This window comes from Pan paniscus, chromosome 7, assembly GCF_029289425.2.
Source record: "Pan paniscus chromosome 7, NHGRI_mPanPan1-v2.0_pri, whole genome shotgun sequence".
Taxonomy (NCBI): Eukaryota; Metazoa; Chordata; class Mammalia; order Primates; family Hominidae; genus Pan; species Pan paniscus.
This window is the reverse complement of record NC_073256.2, coordinates 37,653,403-37,675,343: the sequence shown is the minus strand read 5'-3', so window position 1 is coordinate 37,675,343 and position 21,941 is coordinate 37,653,403. Positions and strand designations below refer to the sequence as shown.

The following is a 21,941-nucleotide window of genomic DNA, read 5'->3' as shown; positions in this document are numbered from 1 at the left end:
GAGGCGAGTGAGGTACTCACCATTGGTGCCAACTTCCAAGAGATACCAATAAGTTCAGTCATCCAGATAAATAATATTTTAATAGATGTGAAATTTATTTAAGAGGGTGATGAAAACCCTCATCATTCTTCTTCTTTATCTTGATGACTAAAACTTTTGGCATGCCCTTAAATTTTGTGTCCAAGGCAGATGACTCCTTTGCCTCTTCCTGGTCCCATGGATGGACTCTCTACATGGATTGGACTCATGAGAAGAAGAGAATTAATCTACTGTGAAGAGGGTTATAGAAATCAGCATTCTCAGGCTGGGCACAGTGGCTCACACCTGTAATCCCAGCACAAGAGCCCAAGGTAGGCAGATTGCTTGAGCCCACGAGTTCGAGACCAGCCTGGACAACACAGCGAAACTCTGTCTCTACAAAAAAATACAAAAATTAGCCAGGTGCAGCGGTGCGTACCTGTGGTCCCAGCTACTCTGGAGGCTGAGGTGGGATAATCTCTTGAGCTTGAGAGGTGGAGGCTGCAGTGAGCCGAGATTGCACCGCTGCACTCCAGCCTGGGCAATAGAGCAAGGCCTTGTCTCAATAAAAATAAAATAAAATAAAAGCAGAGTTCTCAGAGAAGGGCCAGGGAGGCTGTCCTGAACTGGTTTTTAATTTGTACTGGGGACGTCTGAGGTGTAATTATGTCAAGTATAAATGACTCACAGGATCTTTGAAAATGTAAAACAGAAATTTTATATATTCGAAAATATGGCTAGGAAACGTAAGCTTGACTGTAACGTGGGTAGTGGGTTGAAGGGTGTCCTCCAAAAAGATACGTCCATGTCCTAATTCCTGGAACCTGTGAATGTGATGATATTTTTTTTAAAATGCTCTTTGCTGATGTGATTGAGCTAAGGATCTTGAGATGAGGAGATCATACTCTAGGGCAGTAGTCTCCAACCTTTTTGGCACCAGAGACTGGTTTCCCGGAAGACAATTTTCCTTGGACAGGGGAAGGAGATGAGGGGATGGTTTGAGATGAAACTGTTCCACCTCAGATCAGGCATTAGAGTCTCATAAAGAACACATAAACTAGATCCCTCGCATGGACAGTTCACAATAGGTTTCACGCTCTTAGGAGAATCTAATGTCACTGCTGATCTGACAGGCAGTGGAGCTCAGGTGATCATGCTTGCTCGCCTGCTGCTCTCACCTCCTGCTGTGCAGCCTGGTTCCCAACAGGCCATGGACTAGTACAAGTCCTCAGCCCAGGAGTTGGAGACCCCTACTGTAGCATCTGGGTGGGACCTAAATACAGTGACAAGTGTCCTTATAAGGCTGAGGCAAAGGGAAGTTACACAGACAGAAGATGAGGTGGCAATGTGACCTAGAACATGGAGATTGAGACGAGGCTCCGGCAAGCCAAGGAATCCCAGTGGCCACCAGAAAAGGAGATGCGTAGATTCTCCCCCAGAGCCTCTACAGGGAGGCCATGCCTTGATTTTAGACTTCTGCCTTCTAGAACTGTGAGCAAATATTAATAAATGTTGGCTGTGTTAAGCTGGCAAGTTTGTGATAATCTGTTATGGAACCCACGGGAAACTAACAAAATATGGCAGTGAATTAGCAAATGATAGCATGGATATTGTAACTTTCATGTTAGTGTTGGTACTGCTGCAGAAGTATTGTCATCTACTTATTCCAAAAGTCCTGAAATGAGACTGAGGCTGGGCCTTATGTAGGGTTACCATATATTTTATTGACCAAATCAGCACACTTTTGAGAAAAGAAGCAGGGACTACCAATACATACAACTGGACCCCAGGCACAAACCATGCCTCTCCTGGGCCAGCTTCCCTGTGTGATTAATATCAAAAGCCATAAATTTTCAGCAAATTAGTCATCACTGGGAGTTTGTATTGGAGCCACAATCTCAGCTTATTAATTATAGATGTTCAAGGAGTTTGAGTGTATGCTGCAGACATTTTGGGGTGTTTTTGTTAAAAGAATCAATTAGAAAATTGAATACTGAGTGGCCTTTGAAGCAAGGATTTTGTGTTACACTCATCACCATGCTGAGATATTAATAAAAGCAGTGAATCTGACTGTTGGGGAAAGAGAGCTATGGAAACCTGAAGGAGCAGCAGTGTCTGTTTTGGAATATTGGCGGTCACTGTGGATAATCAGGAAGCCAACTCGCCAGTTTCTTCAGAGATGGCATAACTAACACACATGTCCACATTTATCATTAGCTGCACTATTTGCCATTCACTCGAAGTCTCATGTTGCTTTAATTATTAAACAGGCTGAAGAGCCTTAGCATTTGGGTAAGAAAAGTAGAACAAAAATACGTTTTTCTAATATTGAGGTGTACATAAGATCTTTAACTGAATGAAGTAGGAAAGAATTATAACTTCATAATCTTACAGTACTCTATATTTTGACTATGACATTCCTAAATAGAGCAGCTAGCTTTATGTTTTGGTATAGAAGTCTGAGTTCATCACAACAGTGCAAAAACGCTGGAAACTTTGATAGTATGTCTGGTATTTCTCTGGCTTAAACTGTGCTAAACATGTAGCAATGAAAAAACGTTTTCTTTATTTCTAAGGGATATCAATGAGCAATATCTAAGATTCAGTAATTCAATTAAAAATATTTCTGTGCAGCAATGATGTGCTTGGCACTCTGCTACACACTGGGAATGCAAAGATGCGGGCCCATTCTCTGTCTGTCCAATTTTCTGCCTCTCCCTGCTCTGCACCCAAGGGGGATGATGCCACTGACGACTCCCTTGCCTTCTGGCTTCTAGTCAGGATGGGCCAGCAGACAGGAGCTCCTCACTGGGGATCTCATGGCCTGGCTTCACCCTCTAGACAGGCCAAAGTAACTCCATCTTGGATGTTCATCCACCATGTTGATTTCTGGTTAACCCCAGTTCTGGGAATCTTCTGAGATTTCCAGTGTATCTGTTCCTTGTGTAAGAGCAGGTACTTACTGTAAATTCTGCCCTTAGGTCAAACAACCTTGATATTATTGTACTTCAATTGTCCCATGCATCCCTTCTGAATCACTCTTTCCCTATGGTATATAAGCCCTGGGTCTGAAGGTTGATAGCACAGGAATCCACCATCTCGTCTCACTGCCACCTGACACACAAACATGGCTTCTGTCTGTAAGTTCCTAGTAAATATTACTAAGAATGATTTGTCTGCCTTTTTCTTTGGCCTCTTAGCTTCCTTAGACTGTAGAAATAGATTTGCGTAGACCTGTTCACTGTGGAACCTCAGGGCTCATCTCCTGTCAGTTAGCAGAGCCCCATGCATCCTGCTTTCTGTGATTGTGGAAGGGTTCCAGTAACTGCCCAGGTCTTAGGGTTGGTAAGTAGGTGGGGGTCAGTGAGGGTGAGGGGGGATGAGAGAGGGGAAGGGGGAACACTCTAGGATTGCTTTTATTTTCCAAATCCCAGCTCACATCTTTGTAAATAGTCCCTTTCTTAAACTCTCTCCAAATTACTAATGTGTGGGTGCCAGGACACTGACAGATGAAGAAGACACAGAGACAATATGAACTCAGCATCAAGGAAATCAATTTCTAGCTGAAAGAGAGAGACATACAAAGAACCAACTGTAATACAAAGTGAAAACTTTACAGTAAAGGCCTGTGCAAAAAGATGTCAGAGCACAAAGGAAAGAATAATGAAGATGTCCTTGGAAAGGGAGCGGTGACAAGGGACAGAGTAGTCTCCACCTAGAAGGTGGTATTTGGGCTGTTGGGGATGTTGGAGATGGTGGGATTCCCTTGCATCTTTGTAGATCTCAAGACCTCAGAGATCTTGGGCTGTTTGGGTGAAGATGGTGGCACAGGTTCAGGAAGAAAGAAGAAACTCCTCGAAAGCCTTTATGTCAGAGTTCCCACTTTTACTGTTTTAAAATGATGTTACAAAGTGAACTGAGCCATGAACCCAAGTCAAAAAGCTAGAGAGCCCTGAAGTTTTCACCAAATGTATGGACATAGATAAGTTTCCTCACCACCTCAGTCTAAACCACTGCATCTACCGAATGGAGAGGATAATTCTTACCCTTCCTCTTGTAGGAGTGCTGTGAGGCTCAGAATGAAATCATGTTTGTGAAAATGTTGCAGGACTACAGCCCCATATCGGTGTGGAGCATCAGGTATAGGTAAAGATGCAACAAAGGCCAGGCATGGTGGCTCATGCCTGTAATCCCAACATTTTGGGAGGCTGAGGCGGGCAGATCACTTGAGGCTAGGAGTTCGAGACCAGTCTGGCCACCATGGTGAAACCCTGTCTCTACTAAAAATACAAAAATTAGCATGGTGAAACCCCTTCTCTACAAAAAATAAAATAATTAGCTGGGTGTGGTGGTGCATGCCTGTAGTTCCAGCTACTCGGGAGGCTGAGGCATGAGAATCACTTGAACCCGGGAGGTGGAGGCTGCAGTGAGCCAAGATCGTGCCCCTGCACTCCAGCCTGGGTGACAGAGTGAGACTCTGTCTCAAAAAAATAAAAATAAAAAGTAAAAAACCTATAGACCATTTGTTTGTTTTAAATGTCCTTCAGTTTAGATTTGCCTGATATTTCTTTTTATTCAACTCAGGTTATATATTTTTGGAAGGAACACAGAGTGATGTTGTGTCCTTCCCAGTGCATATTATCAAGAGTCATACAAGATCTATTTGTCACATTATTGGTGATTAACTTTACTTGACTAAAGTTATTTATGCCAGGAAAGTAGTATTTTATCTTTGTTATTAATACACATCTCAGCCTGGCCAACGTGACGAAACTCCATCTCTATCAAAAATACAGAAATTAGCCAAGCATGGTGGTGGGCGCCTGTATTCCTAGGTACTCGGGAGGCTGAGGCAGGAGAATCACTTGAACCTGGGAGGCGGACGTTACAGTGAGCTGAGATGGCACCACTGCACTCCAGCCTGGGCAGCAGAGCGAGACTCTGTCTCAAAATAAATAAATAAAAATTAAGCATCTTGTGTGGATATAATTTACTTTCATATATTTTTGGATTTATATAATGGAGAAGTGGAGGTCAAGAGTTAAGTTTTACACAAGTTAAATTTGGAATTCAATAGGCAATCAAATATATCCATTTGAAGCTCAGAGAGATTGTCTAAGATAGTATGCTGTAAGACAGATGACAGATTGAGTAAGTTGAAGAGAAAATAGTAGGTAAGGAAGTCAAGACAGCCTTTGTAAAAATCTATAAATTTGGGTTGTGATAAATCACAGAATAATGGGATTAGTAGCTGACAGAGGGTAGAAGATCAAGAAAGGATTTCTTTTAATGTTGGGAAATACAAGAGCATTATGATATGCTGATAGGAATGGTCCCGTGGAGAGGGGGAGGTGGCTAGTGCAGCAGAGAGAGGAGTACAGAAGCAGTAGGGTCTCTGAGGCTCATTGTACTGTAGTCAGAAAGGGTGGATTACTGGGGTCCAACGCAAGCTCTGCCACCTCCAAGGTTACCTGTGTGTCTTTGGTAAGTCCATAAAACTCTTTGTACCTCAGCTACATTTGAAAAAGAGGATTGTCAAGAGGATTAAGTTAGATGATCTTTGTAAAGAACAGGACAGAGTCTACCTACATAAGTGCTGTGTAAATGTAAAGTTAAATATGATCTTGAGCTCACTGTCGTTTCATATCTTAGAATCCTTTTGTGTCTTTGAACTGAGTTCTGGGGGATTTCCTCAGGGCTTTCCTCTCTTTAATTGGATCTAGGTCTGTCATTGAACCCATCTTCTGGGTTTTTAACTTCAGTAGCTATATTTTTATTTCTAATTCTGTATAGATTCTGCTTTCTTTACTGGCCTAATTTATCATATTGATTCTCTTCTCTCTCAGAATTTTTAATCATTTAAACATTGTTATTATGTAGGCCCCTTTTAATAGTTTCTAAGAAACTAGATTTGTCAGCCTTTTTCTTTGGCCTCTCAGCTTCCTCAGAATTTAGGGGTAGATTTGCATAGACCTGCTCACTGCAGAACCTCAGAGCTCATCTCTTGTCAGTCAGCACAGCCCCATCTGCCCTGCTTTCTGTGATTCTGGAAGGGTTCTAGTAACTGCCTACGTCTTGGGGTTGGTAAATAGATGGTAAATAGGTGGTTTAGACTGAGGAGGTGAGGAAACTTGCCTACGTCCATACATTTGGTGAAAACTTCAGGGCTCTCTAGCTTTCTGACTTGGGTTCATGGCTCAGTTCACTTTGTAACATTATTTTAATATAGTGAAAGTGGGAACTGTGACGTAAAGGGCTTTTGAAGAGTTTCTTCTTTCTTCCTGAACCTGTGCCACCATCTTCACCTAAACAGCCCAAGATCTCCGAGGTCTTGAGATCTACAAAGATGCAAGGGAATCCCACCACCTCCAACATCCCCAACATCCCAAATATTTCAATTTGGTGGGGAGCACCTATTTTTCTGTATTTTTGTATCTGCTGACTTCCCTTATGTGATTCAGTTTTTTGTTTGTCTTGTGGTTTGTAAGTTTTTTACTGTGAGCTCATCCTCAGCTGAAGTCGTTTGTTCCTGTGGGTGTCCCAGGAGCCTGGGCAGGGGAAATGTCACTACAGATTTGTTTTGCATTCCCTTTTGCCAAATGTTCTGTGGGTTTCACTGGTTTGGGAACCATATTTATGTTAATTTTGCAGCTATGATTGGGTAAATCAGGGCTCTACAATTACAAGTGTCTTGAAATTGGGGTTTCATTTCTGTAGGATAATTTTTGTTTGTTTGTTTATCTGATGTTTTTCTTTTAAATCAGAGCCCTAATCAGTGATGGGCTAATAATAGCTTTTCTACTCCTTCTTTCCAGGGACTTAGCTGCGTACAGAACTTTCCAGTCTCAATTCCCTACTTTGCAGAGGCCCGAGATCACACCAAATTCCCCTCTTGATGTATTAAAATTTCACCCTTTTGGATCTGTATTGCGGTTCCATGTCCCCCTGGGCCAGGAGAGGTGGCTGGTAAGGCTAATCCCTCTACCTGAGACCTTTCTTGCTGTTGCTGAGACCTGGAGACTGTTCATTTGTTCTTTCAATTTTGATTATGTGTTTATAATTTTCTGTGATACTTTAAATGTTTCTAGAAGGGATGGAGTCCAGTTTAGTTCAAATAACCACGTTGCTGGAGCCAGAACTCTGCTACTTAATATAGTAGGTATAGATCTACAGATATTGTAAAGAGAGCCAGCATGGAGATTTTCCTAAAGAATATGCAAACCATCCTTTTGTCTACAGTCTCTGAATTCCACTCCTAGCTTAAGCCAGATGAAGAGCTATGTACCAAGAATGTATCTCCCCAGGGCCCTGGTAGAATTGCTTTTCCTGACTTGCAGTTTGGCACAATACCCTCGGCTTATATAGGCAGATTTTATAAGAAACAACTCCATAAAAATCCCCTCTTGGCCTTGGCAGTAAGGATATTGTTGAAGACTACATTATGCCATTTGTTAAGACTACTCCCAAGTAACTGGATTGTTTTTATTTTATGGAAACTCTGAGTTACTACTGATGTTTTCCTCTTTGAATGGACTTACAGCCAAGTTTGTGGCCAACTTCTAATAAGAGTATAAGATTCTTGGCATGCGTTGGTGGATTTTAACCTGTCTTGGCTCCATCTCATTTTACTATGCTGATGCTCATTTTCTCTTTTACTCTTTTACATACATTAAGTGTATGTTCTCTCGCTATATTTTATTTATCTCTGTAAACCATTTATTGTCTTTTGCAGGGTGGGGTGAATGATGTGGTTTTGAATAAATGACATTAATGTGCAAAGTACAAAGCTAGTTGAATGGCAAATTGGCTTCTGTGAGTATCTTCTAGGGGCAGAAAATATTTTATAATCCAAGTGCCACAAGAGAGTTATAAATATCATAGAACAACAAGCAGCCATTAAAAATTACATTCTTGAAGAATGTTTAAAGAAATGAGACAGACGACAACAGCAAGCTATTTCTATAAGGTTCCTCCATCACACACACACCAATGGGAGATAACGGGTCAATAACGGTGATCTCCTTTTGGTAGGATTCGGGTTGATTTTTAAAAACATATTCTTTGGTTACAAAAGCTTCCGCAATCAACATGTATTTCTACTATAATTATAAAATGGAGAGAAAGATGAATATTGCTCTGTCTCTTTGAATCTCAGGAGGAAACAACATTCACCCCAAAGACTCAGATGAAGAGGCTTGAAGGATGGGATCATTCTGGTGTGTCCTGGGTTAAAGAATCAATAAAGGTTGCTCAGGTGCCCAAAGATTAATAAGAAAGGGAGCTATTACCATGGTACGAAATGAGTAAATAGAGCTGGAGCCTGCAGTGGGGGCTGTTCCACTGGATCTGTCATCCCAGAGAAACACGTCAGCTTTCGGAGATGCTGCGCCCAAAGCAGGGAGGCAGAAGGAAAGAAATGCTGAGATCTTTCTCTCCTTTACCCTCTGTGATGGCTAATTTTATGCACTAACCTGACTGGGCCATAAGGTGCCCAGATATTTGGTTAAACATTAATCTGAGTATTTCTGGGAGGGTGTTTTTGGATGTGATTAACATTTATATTGGTAACTGAGCAAAGAAGGTTGCCTTTTCTTTTTCTTTTCTTTTTTTTTTTTTTTTTTTTTTGAGACGTAGTCTCACTCTGTTGCTCAGGCTGGAATGCAGTGGCACGATCTCCGCTCACTGCAAGCTCTGCCTCCCGGGTTCACGCCATTCTCCTGCCTCAGCCTCCCGAGTAGCTGGGACTACAGGCACCCACCACCACATCTGGCTGATTTTTTGTATTTTTTTAGTAGAGACGGGGTTTCACTGTGTTAGCCAGGATGGTCTCAATCTCCTGACCTCATGATCCTCCTGTCTCGGCCTCCCAAAGTGCTGGGATTACAGGCGTGAGCCACCGTGCCCGACCCTAGAAGGTTGCCTTTTCTTATGTGAGCAGACCTCATCCAATCAGTCAAAGGCCTGAAAAGAACAAAAAGTTGGACCCTCCTCCAAGAAAAAAAATATTCTTCCTGCCTGATGACCTTTGAGCTGAAACATCAACATTTTTACTACCTTTGGAGTTGAACTGAGATATTGGCTCTTCCTGGGTCTCTAAGCTGCCAGCCCTCAGCCTGGAAATCCACCATCAGCTCTCCTGGGGTTCCAGCTTGCTGAATTACCGTGCAGATCTTGGGACCTGTCAGCCTCCATAATCAAATGAACCAATTCCTCTTAATACATCTCTTCATACTAGTTTTGTTTCTCTGAACAACCCTGACTACTACATCTCTAATCTCCGGCTGGTGCCTCCCAGTCGGCAGAGGAGCCTGGGGGATGTCACTTCCTGGGGCTGAGAGCAGAGCAGAGGAGGAGAGGGTTCCCAGGGCTGTGTGTGTTAAGTGGGGGAGAAGGAACAAACAGAAGCAAATTCAGCGCTGTGGTAGTTCACAGAAGGAATAGTTGGGGACCCAATGGAGAAAATTGTATGTAGAGGTGCAATTTAAGCTATTTTTCTGAGGATTAAGTGGAATTATGATTGAAAATTATTTAATAGCTATAAACTTCTACAGTATGCCAGCTCTTATTAAGACTAAGCCATATAGTACTGCACATTACAGCATGGTGCTACTTACACAACAAAAGTTATAATAATTATATGAATGGTGAACTCTACTAAATGCTTACCATGTGCCAGGTACTATGATAAATGCTTTACATGAGAAGCTGGATGTATCCTTTTTGACTATTGGATAACAACGCAGTAACACAGACCCCTTCACAGAGGCCTGGGTGTATACTTGCAAATCCAACAAGCTTTGGAAGAATAGTTGCCGTTTGCTCAGGAACTCTGAACATAAGAGGCTCTAACCCATTTATGCTGGAGGTTGCAATTTTTTGAATTTTTGCAAATCAGACCTTGGCAATGACCTTGAGCAGTAGGATATAAATGACTCCCACATTTTTAGTGTTCCAGTAATGGAACACTAGGTATAAATGGGCCAAAGATGGAGAAGACCACGCTGCTGTATTGAGTTTCATGTTCATTTGATACAATACCAGTTATTGCCAGAGCAACACTGTCCTTGCAGTCAAGCCAAAGCTACTTCATGTATTAAGAAAACAATGTCTGCAGCTTTGCACCAGGAATGGTTTATGTCCTTGCAGGAGGAGAAAAGCGGGGCAGCATCAAACCCCTCCCACTGGGGCAACCTGCTGAGCATCTCCCTGGCCTTGGCCCCTGGCCATACCACACAAGTAAGTAAAACCAAGAAGAAAACTTAGAAGGGTGTATGACTAAACATGTCAGTCCTGGAAAGAAGACAGGAGGTGCTCGGCTTTCTGCTGATGTGAAATTCTGTTTTGTCTGGGTCTTGATGAACCTTAAGGTGGTTGTCATCAGGCTGTCAGATGTCCTTAAGAGCCTTGATAGGAAGAGGGGAAAAAAAAAAAAGCACAAATGAAAACAAGTCAAGTTGAAAGGATTAGATTGTCCTCTGCACAGTGATCATGCCCAGAACAAGGCAGGGGAAGCTTCTCTTTGCTGTCCCTGGGCCTCTAACAGGCAGAGCAAGTTCAAGGTCAGCCTGGGATGTACGTGACACCAGAGTCTGACTCATATCTGCCCTTGGCTGGCTCTTGATACTAACAAACCAAAAAGGAATATTGAAGCTCATTCAGGGTTCTCTATACCCAGGTCAAGCATGTTTTGTTTTATGACTTAAGTCAGGAGGAACACTATAGTCCACCTGAGTTTTGGTGGGGCATTTCAGGAGCTACCATTGTTGTTATCTCCTGAATTAAGGTGTCCAATGAGTCACTGATCCTGAAGAACAAGAGAAGACTGACCACAGACCCCAAAAGGAAGCAGGAATACAACCTTCGAAGTTGGTGGCCAACAAGCGGTCAGAGGGTGACAAGCATCCACACAGCTCTAAGACTAGCATCATGTGGCTACCCAGGACCTGGGAGCAGTGCTGCAGAGCAGGAGCAGGAAAGGGACCGGCTGTTCCCATAGAACTTCATGTCACAGGTCTGGGAGCCAGGGGGCCTTGGTTCTAGTCCCAACTCTCCTTCTAAGTTGTCTTATGGCCACAGGTGAGTGAAATAGCTTCTCTTGCCTCAGCTTCCTCATGATTAAAATGACACAGTTGTGCAAAATTGCCTCCAAGAGCATTCTCAAAAGCCAGAGGGTACAGTCATGACTCTCATAGCCTAAGATAGTGGGCCCTTAAACACGGCTTCCTGGTTTCTTTGCCACTGGTGGAATCTTTTAAGGGAGGAGCAGAAAGCCTCAGCTGCAAGGCTGTGTCTACACTGCCTGGGGCCTCTTGGATTCTGATGAGTCTGTGGTTAGCTGACCTCTAGCTCTGCTCTAAGAGAGTTTTGCAAATGGCAGACCAGTTGTTGCTGGCTTATCACACACCATGGCAGACATCACTGATGCATCATGATATTATTTTCCTCAAAACCCTTCTCCACTCACAGCCCCAAGCAAATGCTATTAATTAATTACAGTAAGCTTACTAGATGAAACCTGTCTTCCCTGCTCTTGTCTCTTTCTTTCCAGTTTAACAGGCTTCATTGTACAGCATCAAAATTAATTGGATTTTATGGGAAATTCGGTTATTCTGTGAGATGACACATTTTTTAAAAAAGTAGGGCTTTAAGTGATTGAACTCTTTAGGCAATAGTCTTTGTTTTTAAGTATTATATTAATGAAGAAATTTGTCCTCATAATTTAGCATTGGGTAAACAAGGATCACAGAATTGTGGCATTTGGCAAAGAGAAACAGGAAACGTGTTGGGCCTCCAGTTAGTCCCCTGGAAGAAGCATCCTGAAGTTACTCATAACACATTCCGTGATAATAGTGTTTTCTTGGTTCTGAGTAATGATGTTACTTGCATCTCTTTCGGGATATTTCCATAGCCTAACGGAGTTTCACAACATCTGGCTCTCATTATCTTTTACTTAATTTAACTTACTTGGTTTAATTTAGATTGCTTTGTGCCCAGCTACATTATTCACTCCGTCCTTGTAGGTACACGTAACAATTATTGAGAGGCAGCTGTCACATCCCCACCCAAACTGAGCTAAAAATTCTTCTGGATTTGTAAGTCACAACTGGGTTAAAAATTCTCCTGGGCTTGTCTTACATCATCGACTCTAATGTTTTGATACTCTTTCCGGAATCAATTCCAGGTGATCCATGCTATAATTACCATAGCATCCTACACTAGGACGTTTTTCTATCATTGTCAACATGCAAAGTTTGTGTATATTCTTGATTCCCATTCACTGCCACTTTGAATTTTGCCTAATAAAACTTGTTTAACTTTTCATATTCTTTACTGACTCAAAGATAGTTTCTTCCATAATTCACAGCAATGAACCAAGACAATGAGAAGTAGGGAGTACAGTTGAGGAGGCCTTGTCTGAGGAGGAGGCAGGTTTTCATGAAGATGCAGCAGATCATCTGGGAGAAATTGAGAATGAGGAAGGACTTGATAATAGGGTATCTCAGTTCTGCTGAACACTCCTGAATAAAGGGGAGGCCACAAGTCCCCACATCTGGATAAGGAGCCCAGTTGGTGGGCATGGAACGGACCTTGACACAGAAGAGAATGGAGATATGGGAGCCATGTCCTGGAACCCTGGCTTGGTGTTGAAATAAATTAGAAGCTGACTTGCTGTGCAGCTGATAAAGCTTCCACTTCGGGTCCCTTCAGTTGCATGGGCCTTTCCCAAGACCCCAGGGAAGGGCTTAGCAATGTGCTCACATTGTCTGATGTTCTTATATGCAAACAATTTTTTTAGAGATATCTTAAATATGCTTGCTCAACACCTCTGTCCACTTCTGCCTTCCCTCCATCCTTCTTCTTCTTGCCTTGAGTGTGTTTGGAGATCATGGGGGCTTTGAGGCTCCATCTAAGAGGAAGTTAAATGGAAGATCCAGTTAGCTGGGTTTCATGGGATATATTTGTGAGGTTCACAGTCACTGTTGTGTCGGGTTAAGTTACTGCTAGCTGTCCCAGTATGGAGTAGATTCCAGGAATACTCCTGTGGCCCCCGTGCTGACCTGCCCTGCAGTGATGTGATTGTACAGGGCCAGGTCATACTGTGATCAGGACATGGCCTGTGTACTGGCACTGTACGGCTGTATAGTGGAAGAGAAGCTAGTATAAACATGTGCAGACCAAAACTGGTCTGTGGAAAATTCTCCCTATCATCAGACATGTACAAAGCTAAGCAGAGAATTCTATTTTCAAAACACCTGCTCAAAACGGAAGAGCTCTCCTGTCAGTAGACACCATCATCCACTGTCTAAAACAATAAAAGTCCTGTACAATATTTTTCCTTGTTAATGGACATCAGTGAAATGACTTGTTCAGGCTTCTCAAGTGTGTAGAGCACAGACCTATGCCAGTACTACAAACAGGGAGTGAGTTTGTGTGCAAAGTTATATGCCTTATGGCCGGGTGTGGTGGCCCATGCCTTTAATCTCAGCACTTTTGGAGGCCAAGGCGGATGGAACACTTGAAGCCAGGAGTTCGAGACCAGCCTGGCTAACATGATGAAACTCTGTCTCTACTAAAAATACAAAAAAATTAGCCTGGCTACTCGGGAGACTGAAGCAGGAGAACTGCTTGAACCCAGGAGGAGGAGACTGCAGTGAGCCAAAATCACACCACTGCACTCCAGCCTGAGTGACAGAGTGAGACTCTGTCTCCAAAAAAAAAAAAAAAAAAAAAAAAAAAAAAAGTCATATGCCTTAGGCAACTCAGCACATTGCGTTGCATCTCCGAATGTCTTAATTTATCTTGTCTTAACAAAGTCTGGTGGTTCCAGAGGAAACAGTGTGCAAAATAGTTACTGACACAAATGATCCACTGATAAAAACTCCTGAGCTCCATCATTCATAATTAGACAAGGTATATAGAAGAAGATTTGATTAAACAGTAATGCAGCTTCATACAACCATGCAACATTGTAACCATTTAAATGCATTAAAATTGCTCTTCCGTATGCCTTAATTTCAGATTAATTTGGGATATTTCTTCAGATTTATGTTCATGTTAAAATTCAAATAATAAGAAAGAAATAGCCTAGTAGAAGCTCAAACTGTAAACTGAAAGGGAGAAGACTGACAGAATTGAAAATGTCACAAACTCTCCTATATGTCACAGTAGAAACTTGAAAAACCAAAACAAACAAACAAACAAAAACTCTGCTGGTTAAAACTCATGAGGATACAGAAAAAAGTTAAGAATGGCAAGAATATATAGGTAATCAAAATGACACAGAAGAATTTAAAAAGATGATAATGGTCAGGACACTCTTAAATGGGAAAGAAAAATACCAGAATATTAAATATTAAAATAAAAGTGAAGTAAAACACAATTTGTACAGTCAAACAATACGCAGAAGCCAATAGCAGCTTCATTTGACAATTCACTGACCTTGACAAATACTGTGATCTCTCTTTACAGCTTGTTATACCATTTAATGAAAATGTAGTAGGTTTTTCCCTCCAAAATTATGATCCCAATAATACAGAAAATTAAACAGAACATACAGGCAATTTTTGAAAAGAAGTTTTAAAAATAGGTATTCTGGAAAAAAAACTAAAGATGATCAAACTTTGGTGATATTCTGGCTGGCCTATTCCAAGACAGCCTGTATTATTTTTGTTTGTAAGTGGTTTTCAATGAGACAGATGTCTGTATCAGGTCAGTTTTTAAATTGGGTGAATACGTTGAGAACCTTCAAAAGTCATAAAGCATAAGATGGCTATGTTTACTTGGATCACATATTGAACAAATAAAAATGTACTAGGCCAAGGTCTTAAAGACCAGACAAAGAAACATAGTATTATTTTGATTGCTAAAAAGAGTTATGTTTATTAATCTTTTTTAGTGGAAGCTTTGTTTTTCTGATGTCACAGTGAAGACTGGCTTTCTTCAAATAATTGAAATTTCATAGGAATCATTTAGCCAGCTACTGAAGGTGATTCATTCTTGAGTGAGCAATTAGGCATTTTAAAACAAAGTTACGTATGTATCCAAAACAGCTTATACAATAGTGACCAAGTAACTGGGAATTGTATAGAAAATGAGTTAGACAATCAAATCAGTAAACCAGATACTACTCCATTATTGTAAATCTACATTGGATATGACAAATACTTATAAGTTGGTGATAATCGTGCATTACTTTTTTGACAGAAAACCTTATGCATGGTTTTTAACTTTTTTTGCCAATTGAAAATCATCTATCTGCGATTATAATCAATAAAGGTAAACAAGTAGTCAATCATATGATGACATAGCCATTATGAAAGGCAAATACAAAAGGCTGCAAGCACTCTTTCAAAACATGAATAATTACATTCCCTAATCTCTTCCAAGAAAAACCTGTCTCCACAGTACTGAAGCTGTTGATTACTGCAGTATTTCTAAAATAGTTAATATGTTTGCTTTTGGGATTTGTCTAGTATAATAGAAATTTGATGTGAGCCACCATTAAAACTTTCTTCTAGTCACATTAAGATGAATAAAAAGAATTAAAGAAAGAAATAGGGCCAGGCACCGTGGCTTACGCCTGTAATCCTAGAACTTTGGGAGGTTGAAGCAGGCAGATCTTCTAAGGTCAGGAGTTCAAGACCAGCCTGGCCAATGTGGCAAAACCCCCTCTTTACTAAAAATACAAAAATTAGCTGGGCATGCTGCTGCATGCCTGTAATCCCAGCTACTCAGGAGGCTGAGGTAGGAGACTCATTTGAACCCATGTGGCAGAGGTTGCCGTAAACCAAGATCACGCCACTGCACTCCAGTCTTGGAGACAGAGTGAAACTCTGTCTCAAAAAAATAAGTAAAATAAAATAAAATAAAACAGTTGAAATTAATTTTAATGATACATTTTATATAATCAATAAAAATATAGTTAAATAAAGTATATTTAATGATTATATTTAATTGTATTTTGCACAAAATTCAGCGTGTATTTTATTTCAAGGCACGTCACTTCTCACCAGTCACATTTTAAATATCTGTTGAAGTCAAATAAAATATAGAGATGAATCTCTAAATTTAAAACATTTTACTTGGGAAGCAAGAATTGCAATTCAGGGCATATACACAGCCCAGTGGTCCTCATTCTGTCTGAAGAACAAAGAGAAGGTTGGAGATTTTATAGAAAGGAGAAATGCTATGTATTGTTTTGAAAAAAAAGTTCATTGGCACCAGGCAAGTTCTGGGAAGCTGACAAGTTCTGATTGGTGAGAGACTACGGTGGTGGGTAAAAGTAGTCTTAGAGTTGTAGCAGGTTGTTTCAGTAGCTGTCAGATAAAACTGGTTTCCAGTTACAGAAGGCAGTTTCAGCAGCCTGGCTTGCAGGGAATTACATTCTTGGAGCCAAGTGGTATGCCCTGAGTGCTTTCTCCCCTTGGCCTCTCAACTCTGCTTTACTTGGATATGCCCAGAATGGCCCAGTTCGTTGGATCAATTTTCACATGTGGCTCATGGTTACCACATTGGACAGTGCAGGTATAGTAGTTTGTGTGTTTTAAACACATATGCCAACTTGGATTTTTCTTTAATGGATGCAAATGTGGTGAAACAGTTTGCCCATTATAAAGTTGTTCAAACTTTGCCAAAGGGGTGCAAGCGAATAATGAGCTAAATTCAATGCAGGGACCAGGCTGACTTCTGGGCCTGCACGTGTCTCCTGTGTCACTTGAGGAGCCACACGTGATGAAGATGATCAGAAAAGTGTAGCTCGTTGGCGCCCTCAGAGGGGTAGCCGGGCAAGAGTAGCAACACTGGGGCAGCAGTGAGAGCTGGTGACCAAGCAGCTGAGCCACAGGCTCTTAAAGGGGGCACCCTGAGCAAAGGTTACAAGACTATAGAGGAGACGTCCAAAGCGCATGAGGGAAAAGAGGGGCCACTGAGGACATAACTAGCTTTCCTGAAGGCCAATGAGGGTGTCCCGGCACCCACTTGATGTTTTGTACAGGTGTGACAACTCACCGAGACTCAGAACAAACCGCAGTTTAGGTGTCATTACCCTGAATTTACAGACAACTCCAGAAAAGCTCAGGACAGCTGAGTAATTTGCCTGACATCATGCAGCAAGGAGTACAATCTGAATTGGAGCCCAGATCTGTGTTGCTTCAAAGCCTCTACACTCCACGCTGTGTCACAGCACCCCTTTCAGAGAGTGTGGTGTTCCACTGGGGGTCTCAGGAATCAAAAACACAAAAATGACTCCCACACTTTGATAAGCACGTCCTTACTTCTGGCGTTGCCTGAAAAATAGAGGGTTTTCTTGTTACCACTGTGCTTTGGATCAAGAATGGCCTGGGAAATTAAGGATTACCCTGTGGCCGGGTGCAAACAAATGCAAGAGCAGCTGCTTGGCGGGCCTTATAAGGATTCCTCTCATGCTCTGGTTTCTAGAAACGCATTGCATCATACCAGCGGGGACCACCTACGTTGCTCAGTGTTCCTAAATTCCATTTGAAGCAGCACAACTCTTATTTCCCTCTGACTTTTTGTTTCCAAGAGCTCTCCTAAAAAATTAAGTAGGTGGAATTTATGAATCTTACCTTTTCTCTCTCTCTCTGATAGATAGGCTTCTTAAACAGGAAAATGCTTCTAAATGTAACTAAAAGCATACGTAATTGATCTCAATTGGAATGAACAGTAGCTAAGTAATTAAAAGCTGATTATGTCCTCCTGGGCCCTTCTGTTTCTGAGCATTTTAAACGTTTTTTCTTATCACTTAAATGTTGGTTTTTCTCTAAGTGTTATGTCAATTTATCATTAAAAATACTTAATCTGGCCGAGTGCAGTGGCTCACGCCTGTAATCCCAGCACTTTGGGAGGCCAAGGCGGGTGGATCACCTGAGGCCAGGAGTTCAAGGTCAGCCTGGCCGACAAGGCGAAACCTCGTCTCTCCTAAAAACACAAAAATTAGCCGGGCGTGGAGGTGCGCACCTGTAGACCCAGCTACTCAGGAGGCTGAGGCACTAGAATCACTTGAACCCGGGAGGCAGAAGTTGCGGTGAGCCCGGATTGCACTCCCGCCTGGGTGACAGAGTAAAACTCTGCCTCAAAACAACAACAACAACAACAACAACAACAACAGAAAAAAAAAACAAAACCCAAAACTTAATCCATTCCACATAGCGTTCATTAGTTTACATATCTGACTTAAAGTCAAAAATTTTTCGCGTGACCATTAGTCACTGCTCTATGTGGCCACTGCTGGCGTGGTCATATAGAGCAACTTTAAGACACTGTCTACGTATACGGCTCACTGCTAGTGACTGGTACATCATTATCTGCATTGCCCAGAGACAGAGACCCAGGCCCTGAAAGATCACGCTATTTTGCTTGAGCCCTCTCATAAATTAATAGCACAGCTGAGAACTGACTTAGGTCCGGACTTCTAATGTGAGTTTCCTCCATTGAGCATGGCTTGGTTCTCAGTGCATGGAGAGAAATCCTAGGTTCACAGATATATCAGAGATGGCAGCTGATACTGACAAGGAGTTTTGTCCTGTTGTAATGATTATGTGATAAATATAGTCAACATTTATTAAGCAGTAAAAATGTACCAGGCCTCTGTTAAGTGTCTTACGTGCATCAGCCCACACAATCCTCACACGCTATGAGATAGGGCTAGTGTTTCCCCAATTTTCTCTTGGGGAAATGGGGAAAGAGAGAGGTTAAATAATTTGGTTCAAGTTCACTCAAGTAGTGAGTAGCAGAACTGGGACTAGATCCAGTTTTGTAAACAAAAAGAGCTTTTACCACTGGGAGCTACAGGCTGGACATGCAACATCCTAGCATCACGCTGGCCCTGTAGTATAAAATGGCAAACGTGCCTCTTACAAAAAGATTATTTCAGGTCCATCTCACTGTCTTTAGAGACCTGACTATTGAGTCAATTTTTTTTTCCCCGGGAGGTCATTTTCATACTTGAATGTTACTGTTTGGGATCATAAGAATCAACTCTGGGCTGGGCGCAGTGACTCACGCCTGTAATCCCAGCACTTTGGGAGGCCAAGGAGGGTGGATCACTTGAGCTCAGGAGTTCAAGACCAGCCTGGCCAACATGGTGAAACCCCATGTCTACTAAAAGTACAGAAATTAGCCATGCATGGTAGCAGACACCTGTAATCCCAGCTGCCTGGGAGGGTGAGGCATAAGAATCGCTTGAACCTGGGAGGTGGAAGTTGCAGTGAGCCAAGATTGTGCCACTGCACTCCAGCTTGGGTGAAATAGTGAGACTCTGTCTCAAAACAGAAAAATATAAACTGTGAGCATTCATTCTTTAATTAACACAAAGGCCTAAAGGTGGAGAGCCTGGGTTCACATCTTCGCTCTGTCATTTACCCACCATGTCAACCCGGGCACACTTAACCAGTTTGAGTTTCTTCAGATGTCACATGAGGATTTTAATAATGTCCCACCTCATAGGGTTTTCTTAAGGACTGGATAAAATAATGGGTACAAATGCTTAGTTTATTGCTTAGCACATAGTAAATACTCTGTAACCATGAACTAGTAGTCTTTTTATCATCAGCACATTTTTGTTGCACACCTATTATGTCAGACATTGTTAGTGCTACTCAGTATGGGCTCTAAAACTTTGATGCAGGAGATATTTGGGATGACATTCTGGGTGTAGGGAGAAGAGGAGGCAAAGGACTTGTCTTAAAGCTGGTCTATAAAACATTCTGTTTGAGAAACATCGGTTGAATATACCAAAGACTTGTGAAGGTAGATTGACAGATACCATGGAGGGGCTAATACCCCTCTTAATCCATCCCTTGTGGCCACAGCTCTAGGATAACAGGGAATGCATATACGTATCTACGTACCTGGCATTGTGCTAGTAAAGAATAGGATATGACACCATTTTTAAGAACCTGACCATCTGGCTGGAATAATGGACATGTAAATGCCTCATGTGGTAGGAGACTTTCTGATGGAAAGACCCTGCCAAGCCCTGTGGCAACACGGGAGAGGGAGCTGACAATGTCTTGTGGAGTTGGGTACCACTTCACATGTATCATATATGAGCTGGGTTTTGTAGGATCTGTGAGACTATGCCAAGCGGAGAACCACAGCCAGGGCCATCTCAGCAGACAGAACAGCATGTACCACGCCTATCACTACCATTTAAAGGACTGGGATATTCAAAAACCAGTGTTTGGGAAATAGCTTAGGAGTCAATGTGGCTGCAATTTAGGATATAGGCTAGACACAGAACACCAGATTAATGGTGGGACCAGATTGCCTGCAAGGGTAAGGCATTTAGGTTTCATCATTTAGATAATGGCTAGCTCTTGATGATATTTCAACAAGAAAATAATATGATCACATCCATATTTTAGGGAGATTTAAAAATCAGAGTATAGCACCGTCTAAGGGCCTCTCCAATTGCATTTGTCAAAATATGCTAGAGTGTACCTCAATAATAAACAAACCGCACACCTCAAAAGCTCAACAGAAGTCTCTTTCTCTCCCTCACACACTCCATGTCCCATGTGGGTCAGTCTTTGCTCCACATGGACCCTTGACAGGCTGTCTTGTAGCTGCACCATCTGGATGGAGTACAGGCCTCAAGTCAGGAAGGGAAGAAAGCTTTTGTCACATGGTCTTACCTAACCGCAGAAGAGCTGGGATGGTTGACTAGCGAATGGAATATTTGCTAAGCTATAACCATCTCTGCCACACCAATAGAAAAAGAAATTCAACTATCAAGATAGGGTAGTTTAAGAGATACTGGCAGAGTGGGGGTGGGGTTGGATACAACATTTAGAATTTGTGGAGCTCATCTTGGGCCAAAAAGCCATGGAAAGGCTGGGCGCAGTGGCTCACGCCTGTAATCCCAGCACTTTGGGAGGCTGAGGCGGGTGGATCACGAGGTCAGGAGATCAAGACCAGCCTGGCTAACGTGGTGAAACCTCATCTCTACTAAAAAAAAAATACGAAAAATTAGCTGCGCATGGTGGCATGGTCCTGTACTCTCAGCTACTCGGCAGGCTGAGACAGGAGAATCACTTGAACCCGGGAAGCAGAGGTTGCAGTGAGCCAAGATCGTGCCACATCACTCGAGCCTGGGCGATAGAGCAAGACTCCATCTCAAAAAAAAAAAGCCATGGAGAAAGTCGTGATGCCCATAAAATATGTCCTTCTGTGTCCCATCCATTGCTTTCAGCGCTGCCCATAGATAATTGTCAGTGGCCCTCTACGTAGGCAGTTGTGGGCAATTAAGAAGTGTTAAGTTTAGCCTAAAGCTGCCTCTTTACATATTTTAAGTTTGGCCTAAAGTGTCTCTGTACATAGTGAATTGTAACCTAACTGGATGTGTAAAGAGCCTGTACCCTCCTCTTGTGCCAGTCACAGTTTCGGCCAGAGGTAGCCAACTGTTCAAACTGTGTTCCAATAAGGCAAATGGCGAGCTGTAGCCAATCCGCCTGTTTCTGTACCTCACTTCCTTTTTCCTTCCATCGCTTTCCTTTTCCTGTCCATGAATTTTCTGGGACCATGTGGCTGTGATGAAGCCTCTCTGAACCTGTTCTTGTTTGGGGGCTGCCCGATTTGTGAATCATTCTTTGCTCAATTAACCTGTGTTAAATTTAATTTGTCTAAGGTTTTTCTTTTAACAGAAATAACTTGATGGAGATTCTAGGTCTGGTGGGGTCTGGGAGGGCCTGTGGAGATGCAAGGCCACGGCCAGATATGGACTTTTCAGGAATGTGGATCCTGCTGTACGTACTTCCCCTTTTACCTCTCTGGCCTCTCTGTGAGTGAAAATTAACTCAGTGGCCTCTGGTTGAAAGATAAAGACTTCTTGCAGAACATATGGGGAGAGGAGACAAAAAAGAGACAGAGAAAGAATGGCATAAAGAGAGAAGAGAGACACAGAA

General features: G+C 42.2%; 1 protein-coding gene across 5 annotated transcripts in view; it reads left to right on the top strand.

Moving 5' to 3' along the window:
- PSD3 (pleckstrin and Sec7 domain containing 3) overlaps positions 1-21,941 on the top strand; it is a 713,864-nt gene that overhangs the window by 50,020 nt on the left and 641,903 nt on the right. The window contains exons 3-4 of one of the 5 annotated variants that reach the window (XM_063607126.1): positions 10,165-10,254; positions 10,802-11,094. The exons of the other annotated variants lie outside the window; for them this stretch is intronic. The gene's annotated coding sequence lies outside the window, so the exon portion shown is untranslated. The remainder of the gene's footprint in view (positions 1-10,164; positions 10,255-10,801; positions 11,095-21,941) is intronic. 5 annotated transcript variants of the gene reach the window in all.